General features: G+C 43.2%; 1 long non-coding RNA gene across 1 annotated transcript; it reads right to left on the bottom strand.

Annotated features, from left to right (window-relative positions):
• Positions 1–14727: 14727 nt before the first annotated feature.
• Positions 14728–21614, bottom strand: LOC128327657 (uncharacterized). The gene is made up of 3 exons (XR_008308724.1): positions 21560–21614; positions 15923–15956; positions 14728–14816 (listed from the first exon to the last, which is right to left on the bottom strand). It is a non-coding gene; the product is annotated as an uncharacterized LOC128327657 (long non-coding RNA).
• Positions 21615–24058: the final 2444 nt, after the last annotated feature.

The following is a 24058-nucleotide window of genomic DNA, read 5'->3' as shown; positions in this document are numbered from 1 at the left end:
GACAGCACACAGGGGCATAGCTAGGGGAGAGGGGCCCCGTGTAGGGATGTGCAAAAAATTTCGGGCACAGAACGATCTGTGCCCAAAATGAACAATTTCAGGTGATTCGGGGCCGAACCAAATCACCCCCGATGCCCCCCGAATTTTTTCGGGCACGAGCCGAATCACCCGAATTTCGGGCACAAAAAATTCGGGTGATTCGGTTCATGGTTGATTTTTGGCGATTTTTTAAAGTTTTAGTGACTTTGGGGCAGTTCGGGGGCATAGCATGGGATTTGGGCAAAAGGAGTGGGGTGGGGTGGTAGTGCCTAATGGGTGCAGGCTACCACCCCAATTTCAGGGGGATTGGGCAAAGGGCTGATTTTTGGTAAATTTCTGAAAATTTCATGTCTTTGGGGCAGATTGGGGCATATTGGGGCAGAAAGTGGGGGCTGGGGCAGAATAGTGGGGTGGGGTGGTAGTGCCTCATGGGTGCAGGCTACCACCCCAATTTCAGGGGGTTTGGACAAAGGGGTGATTTTTTGAGAATTTTTGAAGTTTTGGTGACTTTGGGGCAGTTTGGGGGCAGAAAGTGGATCTGCCCCAAAATAGTGGGGTGGGGTGGTAGTGCCTCATGGGTGGAGGCTACCACACCAATTTCAGGGGGATTGGGCAGAGGGCTGATTTTTTGAGAATTTTTGAAGTTTGGGTGTCTTTGGGGCAGATTGGGGGCAGAAAGTGGATCTGCCCCAAAGGAGTGGAGTGGGGTGGGCTGGTAGATAGTGCCTGATGGCTGGAGGCTACCACCCACCCCCAATTTAAGAGTGATTGGGCAGAGGGGTGAATTATGGTGAATTTATTTGTATGAGGTTTGTCTTCATAAGGTGAAGTGTGCTAAATTGATTACTTCCTCATATTATTCATAGTAAAGGAAAGTGTGAAAAAGTGAAAGTGGGGTCATGAGAGTTGTTTAATTGGAAAAAATCTCATTTGCTATGATAGAATGAGAATTCACACCTCAGAAAAAACTTCTGAGGTGTGAATTCTCATTCTATCATAGCAAATGAGATTTTTTCCAATTAAACAACTCTCATGACCCCACTTTCACTTTTTCACACTTTCCTTTACTATGAATAATATGAGGAAGTAGTCAATTTAGCACACTTCACCTTATGAAGACAAACCTCATACAAATAAATTCACCATAATTCACCCCTCTGCCCAATCACTCTTAAATTGGGGATGGGTGGTAGCCTCCAGCCATCAGGCACTATCTACCAGCCCACCCCACTCCTTTGGGGCAGATCCACTTTCTGCCCCCAATCTGCCCCAAAGATACCCAAACTTCAAAAATTCTCAAAAAATCAGCCCTCTGCCCAATCCCCCTAAAATTGGTGTGGTAGCCTCCACCCATGAGGCACTACCACCCCACCCCACTATTTTGGGGCAGATCCACTTTCTGCCCCCAAACTGCCCCAAAGTCACCAAAACTTCAAAAATTCTCAAAAAAATCACCCCTTTGTCCAAACCCCCTGAAATTGGGGTGGTAGCCTGCACCCATTAGGAACTACCACCCCACCCCACTATTCTGCCCCAGCCCCCACTTTCTGCCCCAATATGCCCCAATCTGCCCCAAAGACATGAAATTTTCAGAAATTTACCAAAAATCAGCCCTTTGCCCAATCCCCCTGAAATTGGGGTGGTAGCCTGCACCCATTAGGCACTACCACCCCACCCCACTCCTTTTGCCCAAATCCCATGCTATGCCCCCGAACTGCCCCAAAGTCACTAAAACTTTAAAAATTCACAAAAAATCAGGACTTTGCCCAATCCCCCTGAAATTGGGGTGGTAGACTCTACCCATTGGACACTACCACCCCACCCCAAAATTTTGCCCCTGGGCCCCTTTTTACCCCCCCGAATCGATTCGGATTCAGATTCAGATTAAATCCGAATCCGAACCGAATCAAGGGTGATTCGGGTGACCCAGATTCGGGCACAAAACAGAACGGCGGTGATTCGGCTCGGGTCCGAGCCGAATCACCCAAAAATCCGAATTGCACACCCCTAGCCCCGTGTTCACCCCTCTCTCTCAGAGTGAGAGAGATAATGACAAAAATAGGGAGAGATGGATCTGGAGGGCCCTCAGGATCTGTGGGCCCGTGTTCTTTGAACCCTTTCACTCAATTATAGCTACGCCCCTGACAGCACACTTTACCTTAGAAGTTTGTATTCATACCTTCATTTGAAGACACCACAAGAGTCATGAATGCCTAGAGGGTGCCTATGCTTAGCTAGCAAGGAAGATTTCTGAGTAACTCACCCATTACATTCAACATGGAATCTTTGTGAACTATTTTAGTACAACTACTTAACTGGTCTAGCAGTGCAAACTGTCTTCCTGTGGGGAATATCTGCTCTCCTTCAGCCCTCTTACACTGGTAACATTACACTGGTAACACTTCACTGAGCAAAAAATCTTGACATAAGAAGGCAAATCCATTTTTTCCTTAATATTTTTTGTAGAATGCAAATGTCAGCTTGTGATTATGGTGACACAGCAGATGGATACTGAATTTATTGTTATTGTCATGTAGTTTGGCAAACTTATTGGCAACTAAAATTGGATCTGGAAGTTCGCTGACTACCAACTAAGCCTCTCAGTGTTCAGTCCTCAAGAATACAAAAGTCTTCAGGTTCAGAGCAACAAAATATTAAGGTGGTCACCTCTATTTCAAACATTTTAACCTACACCATGGCAAGGTAATCATCCATTCACTTTGAATGGGGTGTGTGTGTTTGGTGTGCGTGTTTAGTAATACTTTCAGTAACTGAATTACGTGAAACCTGGTCTATGTGCAACAGAAATTCTAGCATGTTTTTCACTGGAAATACAGTGGAATAGCCCCACAAGTTAGCCCCCTTGCATCTCAAACATTTATGCATCCACCATCTTGAATCAGGGTGGATGTCATCATCACAAACTATGCCATTGAGGTGTCCCTGTGTGTCACTCACTACAGATGCAGCAAATTTGGTTGAAATTGGTTAGGTGGTTCACAAGTTAGCCCACTTGCGCCTCAAATGTTTACACACCCACCATCTTGAATTGCGGTGGGTGACATCATCACATACTATACCTTTCAGGTGTCCCTATGTGTCCCTACATGTGTAACCAATTTGGTTCATATTGCTCCCGGCATTGCAAAGTTGATAGGGGAGGATGGACACACAGACAGATACATGGACACACGGATGAACCCACACATGGAATGCTGGGTGATCTCATAAGCCTACTGGAAAGCAGGCTAAAAATAGAGGGCCAGAATAACTTATTTCTCCCAGAGTCTACACTCCAGAGATCAATACTGAAACGTATTTAGAGGCAAATGTTATTATTAGCAAAATTTAAAGTAATCAACTTAAACAAATACCCATTTTACATACGTAATATATATATGTATTTAACTTTAAAAAAAAACACACCCCAATCTCCTGTTCAGAACAGACCACAGGAGTCTCACAAATTCTTGTAATCCAACAGGATAGATGAAGCAGCTTCTTCTCAAGTTTCTCTGCAGATCTTAGACCAATTTCACTGACTTCTGGTGTTAACTTTGAGGTGGAGTGAATGATGCTAGGGAGCAGAAAGCGGCTGTTCCTTCTGTCTCCTTTCCAGCATTTCAGTCTCTGGACTTCTTAATCTCACTTCTTCTCAAGAGCTGCTTCTTCTTTTTCCTCAAAAAGCCACTCCCTCAAAATCTGCTCCCTCACAGACACTTTCCTTTGACAAAGTAATTCAGTGCACCCAATTCAGTAATACAGTGCACTCCCCATCCAACAGAGGGCTAGGCATAGTCAGGGTTACTCTTCCTGAACTGAACCCTGCATTTCCTAACCTGGGAGGATAATTAAAAGGTAGTTTTTATTTTATCTTCAACATGTTAACCTTCTTCCCAATAGGAAAAAAATACCCAAGGCAGGTAAAAATTATAGCAAAATAATAATAAAAATAAGACCCTCAGTGATCAAAATACAATTAAATTGAAATTAATTTGCAGTTCAAAACAGAAGAAAAATATGGCAGTTGAAAACCCACTTCAAAGGCAGCATATAAAAATGTGCACTGGAAAAACTCAGTCACACGAACTGCCTTGTTTTACATTAAGTTCCTCTTCTCATCACCATATGTCCCATTCCCCCACACCACTGTAATAGGTGTCTGAAAGCTAACCACCTGCTCCCCATTAGAAAAGCACATTTTCAAATCACAACCCACTCTCAGATCAATAATCCCTCCCACCACCAAACAAAATCTCTCAATAACCCTCTAATGTCTAATTCCACTAGCCCACAAGCGTCTCCTACAACTATTGCATTTGGAGAGCTAGGAGAATGCAATATTCTTGAAAACAGAAGCAGAGCCTTTCAGGACGGCAAAGTTCAATTTGTGTAACAAATGTATAACAAATGCACTAAAGAATGAACATGTGGAAAGCCTCTAAATCAGGCTTCGACTGAGATAGATTCGGGCCCCTGGGTCCTAACTTTCATATAAAAACTGAAATAACCAAAAGTTTCCATAATACAGAACTTTTAGAGCTGAACATTGCAATACCCACTGATGTCCTACCTGGAGGTGACAAGAGAAATATATTGTTTAGCCACAATTGTACTGATTTTGAATTGTATCACTGTTCTGTTGGAGGAAAGCATCATTTCATACACTGCAGTATCATTGCCAGAAGCACTCTCTTTTGAGAATCATGTGGAAATAATAAGTTAAACAAAGATAAGGTGTCATGTAGCAAAATTTCAACTCTCCCAGTATTTTTTCAGGTCAATAGCAGGTGATTCTCTAAGTATTTTCTGTAAAAGTTGCTGGATCTTTTATGTGGAAGATTCAAAAATAGTCAACAAGAGTAAAAGCAGCTTATTATTTCTGATTAGTTCTGTTCAGGCATTTGCTTGAACGTGTGGAGGGGAGAATAGGAGCATACAGCCTAGCTACTTCCCACATCAATGAGGTTCGTGGCCACAACTCCTGAACATCAGCACATTCAGTACTTCTCTGCAGAGGCAAATGCTGAACATGGAGATGTTCATGGGATGTGGATGAGAAGCATGTTGGAGGGGTATGGATAGTCAGCATGCTCCTGCTCCCTTTTCACTGCCTTCAGGCCGAATTTTAAAAAAAAACACCTTAAAACTTTTCTGGCACATTTTCTCTAAAGGAAAACTAAGTGAGGCTATTCCCATGAGCAGCCATCCCTGGGCTTGGCTGCCTGTGTGGAGCATCAGGATCTGCATGGATCCGGGTGCTGATGCCCAGCCTAACCCCGCTCCTAAGCCCAGCTCTTAGTTGAGGATAAGGGAACAAGTGCTCTCTTAACCCGGCTGCCGGGATTGTGTGTCTCCTCGGGCTGCACGCAGACTGAGAAGACACAGAGATGAGCGCCTAGAGTGCCCATCTGACAAGAGATCCCATCAATGCACCACATTCATGGCATGGTGCATTGTGGGATATCCAGAGGCCAGGACACCGGCTTTATCCCAGCCTCCCGAGCTCCGCACTGCATGGTGTAGTGTGGTTTGTCTGGGATCCCAGCATCATTTCTGTGATCGTCTGGGGGGGGGGATATAAGTTGGAGCACCCTTCTCCGCTGCCTGCCCAGTCATGTGAATGGCCCCAATGTGTGTTTGCAAAGGGATGAGTGTGTTTGTTTTTTCCAGCATCTGATTCCCAATCCTAGGTTTAATTTTAACTTAATTATGAACCTGCATACTGCTGCCCTGTGCGGCAGCCAACTGAACTACAGCAGCTGTGCCAGGCATGGAGTTCTGAATGGCTCATCAAAGTAGTTCATTGGCTCCTTCCAGGGCAGAAAGGATATAAGACTTCCAGTGTGGACTCTTGCTTCAGTTTCAGATCTCTGCCCTATTTAGTTCCTTGTTCCTAGGTTTGGCTCCGACTTTCAGCTTGTCTTCTACTCCTGGTACTTGTTTATCTTCTTAGGATGGACCCTTGGCTTCAACTCTGACTCATGGCTTGTATCCTCATCCTGGTTTGTTTGCTTGGCTTTGGCGTTTCCTTTTAGTGTTTCCTGTTCCTGGTCTGTGCCCTTGCTTCTGGTTCTCTCCTGGGACACATCCTCCGGTGACTGTCCATGACCCAGGGCTTATATGCGGAGGCAGTAAGTCTGTGGCTGGGCTGTGCCACGTTGTGTGTGGTGGTTGACAAGATGGGATATTCCTTCAAGATACATGTACTTTGGAAATTAGCATGTTGGGTAATGCTTCATGACATCTAATTTTTAGGGTACATAATGCTTTGGTTGAGTTATGTATGGGGTGGCAAATGCATCGTAAGGATCAAACTGGGTGTGAAACCACGCATGTCAGTTGGGCTTGTATTTCTTTTTCTTCATTAAAAGAGCAGCAGTAAGGACTGCTTTCACGACCATGGCATGTGGGGAGAGACATTTAACTGTTTTCTCTTGTGCTGCAGAAAATGAAAATGCCCCATGAAGCTGCTGTAAGTACAAGGAAGTGGAGAGAGAGACACAACTCCCATTGGTGAAGGAAGATTTTTACCTCTAGGTTACTGATGTGCATTGATAAAATACTGCAAAGAACTAAACATGATGTGATTACATGAAAGTTCTGTTTCGTATCTTAACATATATGTATTCTTCTCTGTAATGGTTGATCATTACACACACAAAAGCTTGATACATACAAAATACAAAAAACGTGATACAAAAGCCCTGGTCATGACCCAGGCCACACAAGGGGCCCATTGTGCATGTGCAGAAGCCTCCAAAATGGCCCCTACGATGGGAGGAAGGCCTGGAAAGGGCCGAAGACCTCCTGAACCAAGCGATTAAAAAGCCTCATGGAGGTGGGCATGGGGAGGGGGAACCTAAGCGGACCCCTCCCTTGTGGCTTCAGAGAAGCCCCCCAGAGGGGGTAAGTGTGTGTGTGTGTGTGTGTGTGTGTGTATTCGTGACCCCCCCCCACTGAACTGAACTGGGGGGGGAGGTTGTTGAGGGGGGCAAAACTGAACTAGCCCAGTTCAGTTCGAGGCTGGTTCAGACTCAAAACAGAAGGGGCTAGTCGGTTTTTTGCACAGCCCTATTGGTTTTTGGGGGCCCTTGGTAAACCGTTCTTCATGGACTCCCTCCCTCCTACCTGGCCAGTTGTCAAAAATGTCATTTCATCGCCACACAAAGGCCATATGCCCCTAAAATGATGCACTCAAATGAAGCATGAGCCTTTAACAGATGCCCAACAATACCAACCCTTGATGCCAGCCCTAATTTCCAGGCAAACTGCACACAGAAGAGCATACATGTGAACTGTTGTGTTACTGCTGATATTTTATTTAAAGTGAAATTCTAAGCTGGAATGGGTTTTTTGTTTGTCAGGCAAAGCAAAGGGGAGGGGGGATTTGCATATCCTTAATTGAATATCCAATTAATCTAATCCTGAACACTAAAACCATCATTAACAACAACAACAACAACAACAACCTCTGCCTTAGGTTGAGAGGACAGTCACCATCTAACAGTTCAGGACATTATAGATATAGATATATCAGATAATTGTATTAAATTGTATAGTTGCAATTCTTTCGATATAACATTGGAAAATGGCTCTTGAGAACTAGTTCCATACCTTTTGAAATATTTTTTGTGTGGAGCAATTCAGTGTGATAGGTTTGATAAACCTTCATTCTCAATTGATTCCCTCTATAATAACTCAGTTGCAAAGCAATGCTAATAAGTAAAAAAAAACCTCTGCATATTACTCGAATACGGGTAGATGAACAATGTTCCTTCTACATCAATATTCTCCCAAGTCAGATGTGACGTAAAGCTGTAGGATACTTCAAGGAAAATCATCCATGTCCTTCAGCAGGAAAAAATAGTACAATACACTCAATTTAACAAATTTAGGGGCAGCCTATAGTTTGGCAAAATGCCTCATCACAACTATTAAGAATAAATGTGCAGTAAATGTAATTGCCTATGAAGCATACTGTTATGTTTTATCCTATCATATTAACTTGCTCTGTGAGCCACATTAAGCAATATAACATAACAGAAAGATGGATTTCTTGGTTTCTAGATCGGAAATATAGGTTAAAATCTCCATATTCAAGATGAAATAAGAGTATTAAATGTATTCTAGAGGTAAAAGAGATTCTTGCAACTTCTGATGAAGTAAACCTTTATTGCACGGTATTTTGGTATGCTTGATCCTAATGAAGCCTTATTTTACTATTGGGTAGGCTCATTTCCTACACATGAATCCAACAGCATGGGAACCACTTCTTCATAGTTTGATCTCCCACCATTGAGGAGTATGTGTGAATATTTTAACCATATGAGTAGGTCCATTTGTGTACAGCTTTGCCATCTGATCAGCCCTACTCACATGAGATCTAATGTAGAAAAGCACCAGTGTGTGTGTGTGTGTGTGTGTGTGTGTGTGTGTGTGTGTGGTGTGCTCAAAAGAGAAATCTTGATGGTTGAGAGTGTTTGCAGGGCTCTCTGATAGACATCAGTGCTGCTGCGGAGGTAGGCTGCTCCATTCCTGCTAAGTGTTGAATAATCACAGTTGTGATGCTGCCTCCATTGGGAACAATGGAAGTAGCATCTCAACTGCAATTGCCCAGCCCCGAGTAGGAACAGAGCATCCCATCTCCATAGCAGCACTGACATGCTTTAGCAATGTGGCACCTCTCTCAGCCCTCAAATATCTCTGCGCTTCATGTGAGTGACTGATCATAGGCATCCTCCTAAGTAAGGCTGTGAAGAGTATTGTAGGAACTTTGCTATCCAGTCTGGTGAAAATCAGGTGGCATAATACTTCAGTAACTTCTTCAGAAAACCTCTAGAAAAATTAGTATGAGTTGGCTGCAAGATATATTTCTTTCTCCTAGTATAGTTCTTTCTCCTGGCTGCCCCAAGGCAGGGACAACAATGGTGTAAGAAGGCATGGGCATGTCGAAAGAAATACTAGATTATTTTAAAATTTAGTAGTAGGGTTTCACAGCCAATAATAACTAGATGCTTGATATTTAATTTATAACTATAAATTAATGAATTGTAGACTACCAAATTTGTTTGAAAACAAATCTTCACACACATTGTTTGAAAACCAATCTTCTATTACCCAGTCCAAATTGTTTTGATCTATGGAGTTTAGCCCCCTAACTATTTGATTAAACAGATCATTAAGCATATTGGCATATAGTCCAAGATCTTCCAGATTGTGATATATCACCAGGAAAGGACTATCATAGAACATCAAATTTGAAGGACCATCTAGTTCATTCTGATATCAGTCACATTACCACGCAGTATCCCAGCATCAGACTTTTAGTACATTATAGATGTGGCCATTGTTCCTGCTGTGTTCATTCTGTGCAGATTATGCCATTTGTTAATCCTAACAATGGCAATTTGATCAGATTAAGATCTTTCATGGATTGCCTTACATCACAAGTGTTCTACATCAGGGATTATCAACCTTGGGTCCTAAAATGTTACTGGACTTCAGCTCCCATAATCCCCAGCCCTGATGGCCTTTGGTTGGGGATTATGGAAGTTTAAATCCAACAACATCTGGGGACACAAGAATCCATGGTCTAAATTATCATTTGCCCTTACTCATTCTTTTATGTGGGCCAAACCAGTAAACCATTAAAACCCAAATAATTGAACATAAATCAGGACAGGCAGTCTTGAGGCCCCATTAACTGCACAATTTTTGGAATTCATTCATGGAGTGAATGAGCTAAAGTTCTTTGCCACTGAATATTTTTTTACATCAAGTAAGAAAGGCATAGATCAATTAAATTACTTCAATGTGAAGCCTTTCGGATTTTTTATTTAAATACTGTTGTCCCACATGGACTTAATGAGAGATTAGAGTTTTCATCATTTTTGTAACAACATATCATTACATATACTCGACTGTAGATGTTTTTAATACTATATTAAATATTGGGTAATATTTTTCAAGTATATCTTCCAAAACCACATTAGTGTGTTCTAGCTCGCTATTGATATCATAAGCATCATATTCTACATTTTTAAATTTATACATTTCAGTTCTAAATGGCCCTTTTTGCAACATCTATATATTTATTTCTCCTAGGCACACCCGTCGCTAATCCCATGCGTGGCAGCTCTCACGAGAGCAGCTGCTTGGGAGATAATGATGGGATGGGAGAGAAGGGATGGGAGAAAATGGCGGCGGCGACAGGCCAACCTGGCCCTGGCCCAGCCCGGCCCAGCCTGGAGGAGGAGGTGGGCCAGCCTGGCCCTGGACCAGAGGAGGCGGCAGAGGGCCGGCCTGGCCTGGCTGCTGAGTAGAGGAGGAGGGCGGAGGTGGCGGCGGTAGGCTGGCCTGGCCCTGGCCTGTCTGCCAGAGGAGGCAGCGGTGAGCCGACCTGGCCTGGCTGCCTGCCGGGAGGAGGTAGCCAGCCAGCCTGGTCCTGGCCTGGCTGCTGGTCAGCTGGAGGAGGCGGCAGCAGGCCAGCCTGGCCCGGCCGCCAAGAGGAGGAGGAGGCGGCCAGAGGCGGCAGGCCGGCCTAGCCTTGGCCCTGATCCGGCCACTGGAGGAGGAGGTGGGGGGCCAACCTGGCCCAGCTGCCTGCTGGGAGGAGGTGGCGGGCCAGCTTTCTGTCCAGCCCACGAGCCATAAAGCGTGGGGTGGGGAAAGGTGGGGTGGAGGGAGTCTCCTCCAATCTCTCTGATGCCACTCCATCATGCTGCGCAGTGGTGCTTTTTTCACAGTAAAAAATTGAACATCCCCCTCATTCTCCCCCCAACGCCACCCTTTACTTGTAAAGGGGAATCCTTGCTAGATTCCCCTTTACAAATATGGGCCTTGAGCTGGCTCGTGAGCAGGGGACTTGGCTTGGTTTGTTGCCAGACCAACCCCACCCCCCGTTCAGCTGGAGGGTGAGCCTTCAAGCCGAGCTGGCTCGAGTGTGAACTGGCTCAATTTAGAGCCGGTTCACACATCCCCGAAGGACAGAGGCAACATCAAGGACCAGGATAAGGATAAGTTCACAAATGGGTGGCTGAATTTTGGAACTGAGCTGTACATTTTTGTTGCAATAATCTAGCAACCATGAAGGTGGTTAACATGAGGATTTTCAGGAGTCCTCGTGTTATGAATCTGGTACATTGCTTCACCCTTCACTGCTTGCAGTATAACATCTTGTTTTTGGCCCGACATGTTTAAACAATGGAATAGCCTGTCCCCCTGTCCTGAATGCAGGTGGGGTGCTTTCGGGACTTGGCACCTGGAGCAAGCTTGTAGGCAAGCAAGCTTGGAGGACTGAAGTAGAACAGAGAATTAGCTGTTCTTTAGCTGCCAATACCAGAACCCACTACATGTTGTAGCTGCATGAGTTCCATGAGTATTGGGCTTTGCCTTCCTTGCCAGATGTCTGACCTATACTGGGGATGTGCACAAAACCGGCTTGGCCCTTTTGGTTCAAATTTGAACCAGGATGGGTAGGTTTGGTTTTGGTTCTGCTCAAACCCTCCCCGCTAGTTTGGTTCGAATTTGAACCCAATTAGAACTGGTTCTAATTGTTCTACATAGCACATAATGGGAACACAAACTGGCTCATTATTCCCAATGTGAAGCACGTAGAGGCACAAATCCAGGGTGGCTGGTAGGCACCCAGGGGTGCCTACAACCCACCAAACCCCAAATCAATCGGACACTCATGTGATTATTAATGAATTTTTGAAGATTTTTTTTTTCAGTTTTGCATTTCTCCCATAGGGAATAATAGGGATTTGAGGATGTCCCATTCCCACCTTTGGGGGTTCCAGGGCACCCCAAAGTGGGTCTGGGGGTATGGCAGGTCTGGCCTTAACTCCCCCCAGGCAGACCCAAGCTTGTAGGATTTATTGTTGTTGTGTTTAACAAATTTTTAAAAGAATTTTTTCCTTTCATTGCAATGCATAGGAGTCTCTTCCCATTCATATAAGTAGAACAGTGAGAGTGACCCAAATTGCTGTGAACGCTGAACTCTGAACCCATGGGTGCCTACCACCCAACCCAGTTTTGGAGGCTCAAACCAGTTCAAACCGGTTCAAATAGAACCAGGATCTGTTTGGTTCAAACTCGGACCAGCATTGCCAATTCAATGCCCTGTTTGGTTCGAGTTTGAACCTTTGAACTTAACCAGTTCGAATTCGAACCTGCTTGCACATCCCTAACCTATACCAGTGGACCATATTTTACAGTATTATGTACAGCTACACTGAAGGGACTTGGCAGTTAGGTTAATTCAGGTTTATTTTGCAGCACTGACCTTCCACACTAAATCACAGGGGCTTGGGGACAGCACGCTGGATTTTAGGGTCCTGCATCTGCTTGAGGGTTGGGGTTGGGCTTGCCCTACCTGGCTTGATTCCCGGTGGCTTATTCCCTGCCCGCCGCCACAGTTATTGTTTAAGGTTTTAGCTCATGTTGTTTTTTCCTGTCATTCTGAGGTCGTGTTGTGCAAGACTGCCATGCTGACAGCATTTTGTGGGGTGTTGCAGTTAAGTGAGCTGCTCATTGCATCCAGTTCCAGCACATCTAGGTGGGCCTTGGAGGGGCACAATGTACAGCTGTTTGCAGGTGCAGTCGCTTTGACGATCCGCATGTCTAAGACTGACCAGTGTGGCAGGGGATAAACTTGTCCGATTGGCTTGCAGATTCTTGGCAATTCTTTGCCCAGTCCGGGCGCTGACCGCTTTTATCAGTGTAAGGGGAGACCTCGGGAAGGTATTTTGTTTTGCCATGTCGATGCCTCCCTGTAAACCAAGTACTAGTTCTGGGTGTTTGTGATTATGAAGTCTGCCTTGGTTAAAGAGGCCTTTGATACACTTGACTTTGGTACCCACTCTTTCAGGATCAGGGCAGCTTCCACAGCTGCTGCGGTGGGGCTTTCTGAGAACAGGGTGCGGCACATTGGCAGGTGACACTTGTCCATTATGTTTGTGATTTCTGCCCAGATCCTTAAATGGTTGATTGTATGTCTGTTTTGATGCTGGTTTACTTTTTCAAATGCAATGGGCTTAGGTCTCGTGAAGGTGCTCATCTGTGGGCACAGCTTTGTATTTGGGCCTGCCATCACACCAATCAGTGTAGCTTCAGCACCCAATTGGGGTTTGGTGCAGTTCCAGAAGTTACCTGGCTGGGGTGCCATGGCATGCTATGGAATCGCTTCATACTCCTGTTGTCAGATTACTCCAGGGCACATGGTCCACCTTTTGTTCTGCTATTGCACTCGGGTGGTAATGATCTGGGCCTGCTTAAAAGAAAGGTGCTCATTCTGTAGGTTTGGGATGACCTAGAGCTAGTTAGGGCCTGTTGGCCTGATGTTCTTTCAGTTTGGTCCAACCTGCTCCCACGGAGACAGTGGCAGGATGAGTGTGACCCCAGGTGTTTGGATAGGGCCCAGAAGAAAGTTAATAGGGAGATTGAGAGGACTGTCATAGCTATGGGGGGAGGGTCATTCCTCATCCTGGCATTAGGCATCACCTGGTCTTTTTGTACCAACAGGATGGCATTGACATATGGGATCCTGGGAACAATTTGTTTCTGGCCAATCCGCAACAAGGTTTAAGAGAGGTGGTAGCTGGTTGGGGGGAAAGAGAGCTAAACAGAGGTTTGCTCCCTTTTGTGGCAGGTGAGTGCAGGCTGGGGTAGGTAGTATTTAGGTTATCGTTGTTCAGCCAGAGGCACCTCAGGGGTAAAGGGGGATTCAGGGTCAGCTGGGAATGGATTCCCTTTGAGTGGGTGATGAGAGCAACTCCCTAGAGTTTTGCGGCTTAGGGGGTGGTGACGCGGGTAATCCTTCCTCAACACAGTAATTATGTGGCAAGGGGTGAGCTCCCTGTAGAATTGCAGCTGGCAGCCCCTGAACCCAGCTGATTTGCCCTGGTGGGATCGTAACTGGCTCTAGGAAGCTGGATCTTATGAGAGGAGTTGCCCACACTCGATTTTAGGAGTAATTCCTATTTGCCTTGTATAAGTTGTTTTGAGTTAATAAAGTGGCCCTAGTTTAAATGCATCACTAGATTTGATGTTTTTCAAAAGGCACCAGTCCTTTATGGACCTGAATTTTGGGGGCATGCTAAAAAGACATGAAACATTTAAAAATAGATTTATCTGTGGTGAAAAAAAGTTGCCAACACTTTGAAGCCTCTTTTTAGGACTTAAAAACGTAAACTGCTGTATCTCAGCCATTTTGAAATGGATTTGCACCAAATTTGAAGGGGTGGTGTACCTTGCCCCCTAGTTTGTGCTTGCACGATGTCAGGAAGATTGGGTGAAGACCTATGACTTTATAAGCAACAGAATGTTCAGGGCTTATAATGGCGGAATGTTGAAAACACTCCTCATCTTAACTATATACTGGCACGATTGTGCCAGTATAAGAAGATGCTTTCTTCTTTTTTATATATATAAGGACTTACACAGGGGTTTTGTCTATGCAATCAGTGACACACTTTTAATTATTTAGTTAGTATATTTGTACACCACCCCAAACTCATGTCTCTGGGCAGTTTACAACAAACTTACAACCAATTAAAACATTAACACAGTTTAAAACTACAGTTCTGGTTTTAAAAGCTCTTATGTCATTAGTAACCATTATAAACTTACTATTAAAGTAGATTGGCATGTAGATCCTCAGTAGCTGGCAGGCTGAAGACCTATCAAAGCACTATTATTGGCACACCTGACCATGGGTCTTCATTAATAATGTTGCCAAGCAGGAGGACTTGCTGTCTTGCAAATGTTAGGTTCTATTTTTCAGTAAAGATGAGATATGAATGTTTCTAGCTCACTGCTGAAATTAACCCACATGACATTTTTCATTGTTATCACTGACCTACAGGACTAGAAAGGACACCTAACAGATGTAATAAAAATATCCAAAATAAAAAATGAATTAGGCAAGGAAGATGGAGGAATTGACTATTGCCCCAATTTGGAATAAAGACTCTTTCACCCTTATATCACAGATTTTGAACTGAACACAGATCAATAGAAATTAGGCAGGCACAAGCCAGCCTAAGATATGCACATTGAAATCTTTTTGACTGCAGTTCAGACAAATGGTTAGCCATCTTCCATTGAAATAAATAGGACTTAAACATGCTTAACGGTAGCTGGATCATTCCCCAATTCAATGCTGTGGACAACTGACAGTCCACATGTAATAAACTGGCAATCTGTCTGGTTCCTAGTAAACAGATGTCCACGTTATCAAACAACCACCATCATAATTGACATGAATTGACACCCTTGTTAGTAATCTAAGTTGGCAGACCAAAGATTTAATGAGCATGGAGACTGAATTTCCCAGGTTGGCTCTTTTCATGTCAACAGTTGAGTTACATTGGCAAGAAAGAATGAGGAAATTTTCACTGCCATGACTTGTGCTGTATCCATTCAACAAATATAGAGCTCAGATTTTCAATTCAGTGTCTGGCACATCTCAAGTACATGAAATATGCCTGCAAAAATGTCCATAACAACACATAGCTCCATGTGTTACATGCTCATCTTTTTCTTTTGCTATGAGGCCTATCTCTCTGAAGTGTAACTATTCAGCTTACAATACACAATCTGAGACTGCAAACAATATATTCTGCACTATTATATGTGGTTTAGTCACCTTAAGTGGCGCAGCGGGGAAATGCTTGACTAACAAGCAGAAGGTTGCCGGTTCAAATCCCCACTGCTACTATATCAGGCAGCAGCGATATAGGAAGATGCTGAAAGGCATCAGCTCATACTGTGTGGGAGGAGGCAATAGTAAACCCCTTCTGTATTCTACCAAAGAAAACCACAGGTCTCTGTGGGTGCCAGGAGTTGAAATCGACTCCATGGAACACTTTACCTTTACCTTTATATGTGGATTATTCCTTTGTTGGCAGTATCTGTAAAAATTAAACAGTGATAAAGAGTTAATATCAGATATTAATTGTGAACAATAGAGTTTTCTATACAACCTTTTTTGTACTCAAAAGCCACCTCAGTTCCAAAACAAAGACCAATTACAGGCATAAGAATAAAATAGAAAGAACTGGACTGAAAAAAAAAATGCCGGAACAATAACCCCCAAAGTACCCCAGAGCTAAATAAATAAATAAATAAAACTAGCTGGGCCGGGCACAAAGCATCTGCGTTTCTAGTTCACCGCCTCTTGCCCCCCACCCCCGAATCAATTCACACATCCCTACCCTTGAGGATGCTCACCAGATTCGAGGTTGAATTAAATCACCCTTTGAGCTCAAATCGATTCGATGACCCAAGCCTCCATTTTGTTCCCTCCAAGCTTCTGCCATCATTGCCAGGGGTGAATTTTTTTAGGATTTTTAATGTGTGGATTCTTGGTTGTGGAAAGACTTCTTCATAGGGAATCCCTATGAAGAAGTCATTTCAGGACCAAGAATCCACAACACATAAGGATTCCTAAAAAATCTACCCTTTTGCCCAGTATCTTTGCAAGTTGGGTAGCAGTTGGCACCCATGGGGCCCTGCCATCCAACACACTTTAGTGCCCCCTAGCCTTTAAAAATTCAGGCAAATCTATTGTAATGTGAATTGAATCAAATATAAATCAACCCAAGTTTGAGGGCAGCAGATTCAGACTCAAATCAAATGAGGCTGATTCTATTTGAACTCAAATCAAATCACAAAAAATAATTTATGCACATCCCTAATCACATGTCAGTTACTCTTCCTGATTGTTCAAATTTAGTTGTTCATAAACCTTATTCTAGAAATCATAAAGAAAATAGCACACTGCCTTATACTAAGTTAGACTATTGGCCCATCTAGCTCAGTACCACCTACATTGACTGGGGAAGCTCCCCAGTTTTCTGAAAGGGACATTTCCCCATCCTAAATGGAGATACCAGGAATGAAGCTCCTACCTGCAATGCATATAACTAAAGGCCTTTTATAGTGTAATCCTTCCCACTGCCTTCCCATTGCCACTTTTGCCTGAATCATCATAGCACTACAGAGCTGGAATGGATCAAAAGATCATCTAGTCAAGTCCCTTGTCCAAAGGAAAAAGGACCATCCACCACCTCCAGTAGTTATGTTATAAAGTTCCACAACAGAAAGAAGGTGAACTGGAAAATATGATCGCAGTAGGATTCTGTCGCTCAACATACATTTTTTATTCATAGTCATCTTGTGACCAGCCAATATCTTGATACCCAAAAAGTTTGTTTCCAGCTGATGTGGCTTCAGAAATATTGTTTATTCCCAAGCATTATATGTTGTAATATGGAACTGATGGTGTGCCATACTTTAAGCATGCACAAGCAGTGTAGGAAGTCTGGACTAAGGAATTTATGCTATATTAGCTTAACCTGTGTAGAGGATCTGTGTGCTAGTACTTGATTGCTCCCCTCACCCCCTGCCACAGCCCCCCTTACCTCAGAGATCTCTCCACCATTACCTGAGCCACACTCCTGCTCCTCCTCCTCCTCTGTCTTGTTGCTTCCATTCCCCTCACCCCTCTTGGTTGATCCTCCATCCTATTGCTCCATCCCCCTCACCACTCTTGGCTGTAGCATTGCCAATGCTGATCTGCCAAGCCACAACCCCCTAATCACAGAGACATCCCCACTCTCACCTGAGCCCTGCTCCTGGTCCTCCCTGCAGGAGTAGCAGCAGCAGTTGACCAGGCCCTTCCTCACTGCTGCCACCATGGCTGCTTGTTTCCCTCAGAACAATGACAGGCTTGGGTCCATCCCTTGCCTGCCTGACTCCCTCCACTAATGGCCTCTGTAGAGCTGAGCAGCGGTGATGGTTGACTGGGGCCTTCTTCACTTCCTGTGCTGCCGCCATGGCCACTAGTTCCCCTCAGGCCACTCACAGGCCCAGGCACATCCATTGCCCTTTCTTCTTTCTCCCTTCCCTTCTTTTTCTCTCCTCTGCTTGCTCTTCCCCTCTATATTTCTCCCCCTCCTTCTTTCTCTCTCCCTTCCTGAGGTAACAGATCTTGTTCATCTTGTTTCCTCATCTAATTCTCACAGTGGCAACCTCCTTCTCCTGAAGGGGCTCTTCCCTCCTTCATTACCCCTCTCTTCACAGACCCCTGCCCACTATCCATATGACCTTAACCATCACAGACTTCTCCTCTCTATTTGCATATGGAATCCCCACTGCCCAATCACCACAGTGCTTCTGCTCTGTTACCTCCAACAGGTAAAGCACTGTGTGGCCAGGGCTTGCTACGGACTTCCTTAGCCATATGTATGCGTCTATCTATCTATCTATCTATCTATCTATCTATCTATCTATCTATCTATCTATCATTAAAGCTAGATCTATTGCACACACAGAGTGGCACATCTCAGAGCTTATGATGATAGGCCAAAGTGTTTGCGAGCTTTTTAGTTTAGAAGGAAGACACTTACAAAGGAGACATGATAGATGTTTCTAAATTACAAATTATAAACTGCATGGAGAATAAATTTTTTAAAAGATAATACTAGAACTCAGGATGACATATTGAAATTCATCAGCAACTGGATCAGAATATACAACAGGAAGCACTGTTTCATACAACACACAGTTAACTGAATGGAATTTACTACCACAAGACGAGGTGGCGACAAGTGCCATCAGTGGTTTCAGGGACTGGAAAAATTCATGGGGCGTAGTTCTGTAAATGGCTGGTAGCCATAACAGCTGAATGGAACATTGAAGTTCAATGGCTATATGTTTCTGAATCCCTGCTGCTGGGTCCATACAGTGGAGAAGGCCTGTGGCCTTTATTCGCTGCTGGCAGCCTTGGGTAATTTCCATGTAGGGCTGAGAAAGACCCCTCTCTGAAACCCTGGAGAGCCACTGCCAGTCCCTGCAGACCAGGCCTGCTCAACTTTGGCCCCCAAGCTGTTTTTGGATTATAAGTCTCATGATCCCCAACCACAGTGGCCAATAGTCAGGGATTATGGGAGTTGTAGGCCAAAATCTGCAGGAGGGCTGAAGTTGAGCAGCCCTGATATAAACTTAGACTTCCCAACTCTGGGTCCCCAGTTGATGTTGGACTACAACTCCCAACATCCCCAGCCACAATGGCCGAAGGCTATGATGGAACTTGTAGTTCAACTGCAGCTGACTGATAGCAGACAGTACTGAGCTAAGTGGTCTGGTTGTCTGACAAAACTGAGCTAGATGAAATAATGGTATGATAAGTGTGTGTTCACTGTTGGAAAGAGGATGCTGGCCTCAATGGAGTCTTGGTCTGATTCAGAAGGGTCCTTTTTATGTTCTTATGTGTCAACATCCAAAGACAGAAAAATATCTGAAAACATAATATTAAAACATGCTGCAGTTTAAAGTGTTAATTTTCCCTGAATAAACATTTCTCTGTTGAAAGCCACACATCAAATGAAAAGAAAATATTCCTTGTGAAGTGTAAGATATTAAACAAATAGACCTCCAAATAATATCATGTTCTATATTTATTGAGTTAAGACACCTTTTATTTTTTCCACCATAGGCATCAGGAATCTGAATTAATAAGACAATAATAAATGCACATTACTGGGATTGTCTCTCAGCAGTTTTCAAAGCAATTTATCTGACTGCACATTTTTATATGGAACAAACCATTATTTCCAGCTGCAATGTCTGTTTCTTAGAGCGCAGCAGCAACTAATCCAGTTTAAAAAAAAAGTAGTTCAAATCAGTAATGAAAATTGATAGTTGCTTGACAAATAAAGATGATAAATTTCAAATCTGAATATTTTTTCTTGGACAAGGTAACCATCTTTTTGTGATTTACCATCCATATCTAATCAAAACTGGACATTTGTAGCTCTGTGAAAGTAGAATGTTCTGTTTCCATGATGATGGAAAGGATCTTTCTTTCCATATATAGGTGAGTTTTTCAAAAACGTGTGATACCTCAGACTAACACCTCGTATGCTATTTAGGTTTCAACTCCTGTCCTAAGTAAAGCCATGTAAAATTGTCTGTGGTTGCTTTGACCATAAGTAAAGCCTGAAATGTCTCTCCACAGTAAAATTAAAATGCCATGCTGGAAATTTCAGATCCAACCAAAGTATAGTGAGAGCAAAATATTCAGTATATGTGTGAAATTTCACACTACTTTAATAATAAGAATCTCCTGACAGCCATGAACACAGTTCTTACAGAACATCAGACACAAGCAACCAAGCATGAACTGTGTTGACCAGAAAGGAGTACGTAGTAAAGGAATAATAACTGATACAGATGCATTCAACACCAGCATTAAAAAGAAGGGTACAAAAGGTAAGGATGACGTGTCACATATTTTAATTTTTATCTCTACCTGACTAACATGGAAGTTTTTTTTTAACATGGAAGTATTTTATTCTTCTGTTTCCCCTAATTTGAGGATCCAACATAAATACACACACCTCCGCAAAAAATCCAAGACCGAATGGTTTCATGAGAGTCAACTTGACTCTGAGTCAGAATATTGATTTATTTAATTATTGTTCAATTTTTATACCACCTTTCATAAGACATCCCAAGGTGCTTCACAAAAGTTAAAATACAATACAACTCCATTTAAAAAATCACGTTTAAAACCTTAAAATCAGTTAAACAGTAAAAACCATTTTAAAAATATTTGAAAAAGATAACCAGGTCATATAAAAGATAACCAGGTAACCCCTGTTAACTTGGCAAAGAGGCACCTTTTAACGTGGTGATTCTTTTTATTTAGCAGGGGGAGAGTAACTGGCCCAATCCACCACCAGCACAGTACCTCCAGTGACTGTTGCTGGTGTCTATCTTATGTTTCTTTTAGATTGTGAGCCCTTTGGGGACAGGGAGCCATCTTATTTATTTGTTATTTCTCTGTGTAAACTGCCCTGAGCCATTTTTGGAAGGGTGGTATAGAAATCAAATTAATAATAATTAATTTATTATTTCTCTGTGGAAACTGCCCTGAGCCATTTTTTGGAAGGGCGGTATAGAAATTAAATTAATAATAATAATAATAATAATAATAATAATAATAATAATAATAATTATTATTATTATTATTATTCACAAAATAACCAAGTCATACTACATTTTACACACTCAAACCAAAAAAGGAAGAGCAGCAGCATGAAGAGTGCATGCTTTGATTCCTGCTATTATGCATTCAAGAGGGCAGGGCAGTCTCCTGATTCAAGAGAGCAGGCAACTCTTCATTTTCCCTGTCAAAAGACTAGCTGCTCTAGGAAGTGGGCCCGCTCATCCTCTGCCTGCTTTTTTCTAAGCATTGTGTTCTGAAGATTCTCTTTTTGCTCTTTAGCCAACTGGTCGAGCAGTTCAAGGTCAGCATTCAGCCCCTCCGTCAAAAACCATTATCTCACTCCCTGTTTTTTAAATAATAAAAATAAAACTAAAATATAAACCATTCATCCGAGGCAAAATATCTTGGTGTCAGGGTCTAGTCTATAATCAGTTCTACAGATGAATATGAATAAAACAGAAATTATAGAGTCATCATAGTACAGCGAGTAGAGCCTCAGACCTGGATCAGGAAGAACTGGCTTTAAATCCTTGTTCAACTATGAAACCTATTTGGCAAGCTGGAAAGACAGGATAGAAATGCTGAAAATAATAATAATAATGGGCCTGTCATCATCTCTCAGCCTCTGCAGGGATTTGTGAGGACCAAATGGTGTTATAAGCTCTTCTTCCAAAATGCTCAAAGTTAGAAACCTCACAGAAGTAATAAAAACAAAAACAGATTAAAAGCAACATCTATCCATATAACTTTACAAAATGATCACAATAGTCCAATGCAGGGTGGGGGGGAACCCTCTTTCTTATTCCATGTTTTGTTGTCAGTTATAGGAAAAGCCAATGGGTTGCAGCCACATGAGTGTGAGAGCAAGCAATCTTACCTGCCTCTCCTTCCCACTTGAGTGCCCTCAAAAGGTGCTCCAAAGAGTGGGGAACGCTCAGGAACAGTGTGGAATGTATGTGGTGTTGGGAGTTGCTGGAGAAAAGGTAAAGGTACTTCATGCACCATTAATCCCGAATACACAACTTTCTCAAATACATTTGAGAAATGCAAATACATTCTAAGCTTCAGATACTGTTCACCAACTTCCTCAAGTTTTAAAAATCAGATGGACCATTAGCAGACTTCTTTGGAAAAGCACAATTTTATAAACACCTATGTAAATAATTAATACAAGTCATGGAATCAGAAGCATATTGTGATATTTCCAAAGTTATAATAACAGGAAGAACAAGACTGAAAAGAAGGCCAAGATGTGATAATTGTTTTTATATGGGGCACCAGTTCAGTAAGGTAGTTGAAGTCCCATTTAACATCAGAAGAGTAATTCTACTGACTTCAATGTTCTAATGACTTCCTTGTATAAAGCAACTCATGGGAAAGCATAATGAGGCATAGGAGCATTAAGCCTGATTATCTATTAGCCTAATTAAATGCTATTTTAACTTTGGCCAGTGCTGAGTGGCTGAGTTTTGGCATGGAGGGGGTAGGGGACAGGTGAGGAGAAGCTGAATCTAGTCATTCTGATGTAGCAAGATGGGGAAAGAGTTTTACTGGAAAGATGTAAGAGCAGAAACCGGTAATTTACTTGAATCGAACAGGAGTATAAAATAGGAAATGAGACATTTGGAAGCATAAGGAACAGCTTTAAATATCTATATAAACCTATATTAGTTGTAGTGTTGTGCCAGACTGAAAACACACATACCCTTGTTTGGTTCGGCACTGGTTCGGTTCAGCAGTTCAGGGGTGTTTGCAAATAAAATTAAATAAAAAACAAAAAATATTTAGTCACTTACCCCCTCCGGGGGTAACTAGCATGGCTGCAGGGGGTCCTCCAGCGGCACCCTCCACCAGCCTCCAAAATTGCCCCCCTTGCCCGGTTCGGGCACTCTTTGGCCTGTTCTGGGTGCTCTTCGGTCCGTCCTGGGCCCCACCCCCATCATTGTGGCCATTTTGGAGGCCGCTGTACATGCTTAATGGGCCTTTGCACCCAGGCCACACAGAGGCCCATTAGGCACGCATGGCAGGCTAAAAAATGGCTGCCACGATGGGGATGAGGCCCACAACAGGGTGGAGAGCACCCAAACTGGATGAGGGGGCAATTTCAGAGGTTGGCAGGGGGAGGAGGCATCTCCAGAGGCCCCCTCCCTGCAGCCATGCTACCCCCTGAGTGGGTAAGTGACTAAATTTTTCTTAAATTTCATTTGTGAACCCCCCTGAACCAAATGGGCGGGTTTGAGGGGGTGCTGGACCAAACTGGCCTGGTCTGGTTCGGGTCCAGTTCAGACTCAAACTAAACTGGGCCAGCTGGTGTTGTCCACACCCCTACCTGCACATGCGCAGATGCCACGTGCATTCTGACAGCATGCAGGGCTTTTGGGGACATGTGCCACCCCAACAGGAAGCTGGAAAGGGCAGCAGAGAGCAGGCAAGAACCTGTTTCTTTTTTCTGTAAAGTCCCCTTTCTAATTTTCATCAAAGTGTTCAAATCACTCTTCAAACTGTGGTTCAGGCACATCCCTAATTGGTTGTATAACAGTTTTAACTGCCATGACTTCCCTCAGTGAATACTGGGAATTATAGCTTGGGAAGTGTGCTGAGAATTCTGTGTTAGAAAAAGAAATTCATAGTCTCCATCTCAGAACTCCAGTTTCCTATGGAAAGGGCGTGTTTCTAAACCAGTCTTAGCATAATACACTCTTATGCATTCTCCTTAGTAAATTTGGTACAAGGACAGGCACAACTTTCATTGTCATGGATGTGGCTTTTATTGTATGGCTTTTCATTTGCATGACAACTTACACCAAATTATCTAGGAAGATGTATTATTTTCCATACTTCATGCTTCAAGTAAAATGAACAGTTGTTACCTAACACAAGCCACTGTACAAACATGGGTTGTATACAATACCATGTAGTGAAAATTTACCACTTCACAGCACCTCCTTTCTTCAGAGATGGCAGTTTTCTATGTGCCGGGCATTTTTCAAATGGAGGATC

The sequence above is a fragment of the Hemicordylus capensis genome, chromosome 1 (genome assembly GCF_027244095.1).
Source record: "Hemicordylus capensis ecotype Gifberg chromosome 1, rHemCap1.1.pri, whole genome shotgun sequence".
In the NCBI taxonomy this organism is placed as follows: domain Eukaryota; kingdom Metazoa; phylum Chordata; class Lepidosauria; order Squamata; family Cordylidae; genus Hemicordylus; species Hemicordylus capensis.
The sequence above is the reverse complement of the archived record's forward strand: the minus strand, read 5'-3'. Positions and strand labels throughout refer to the sequence as shown.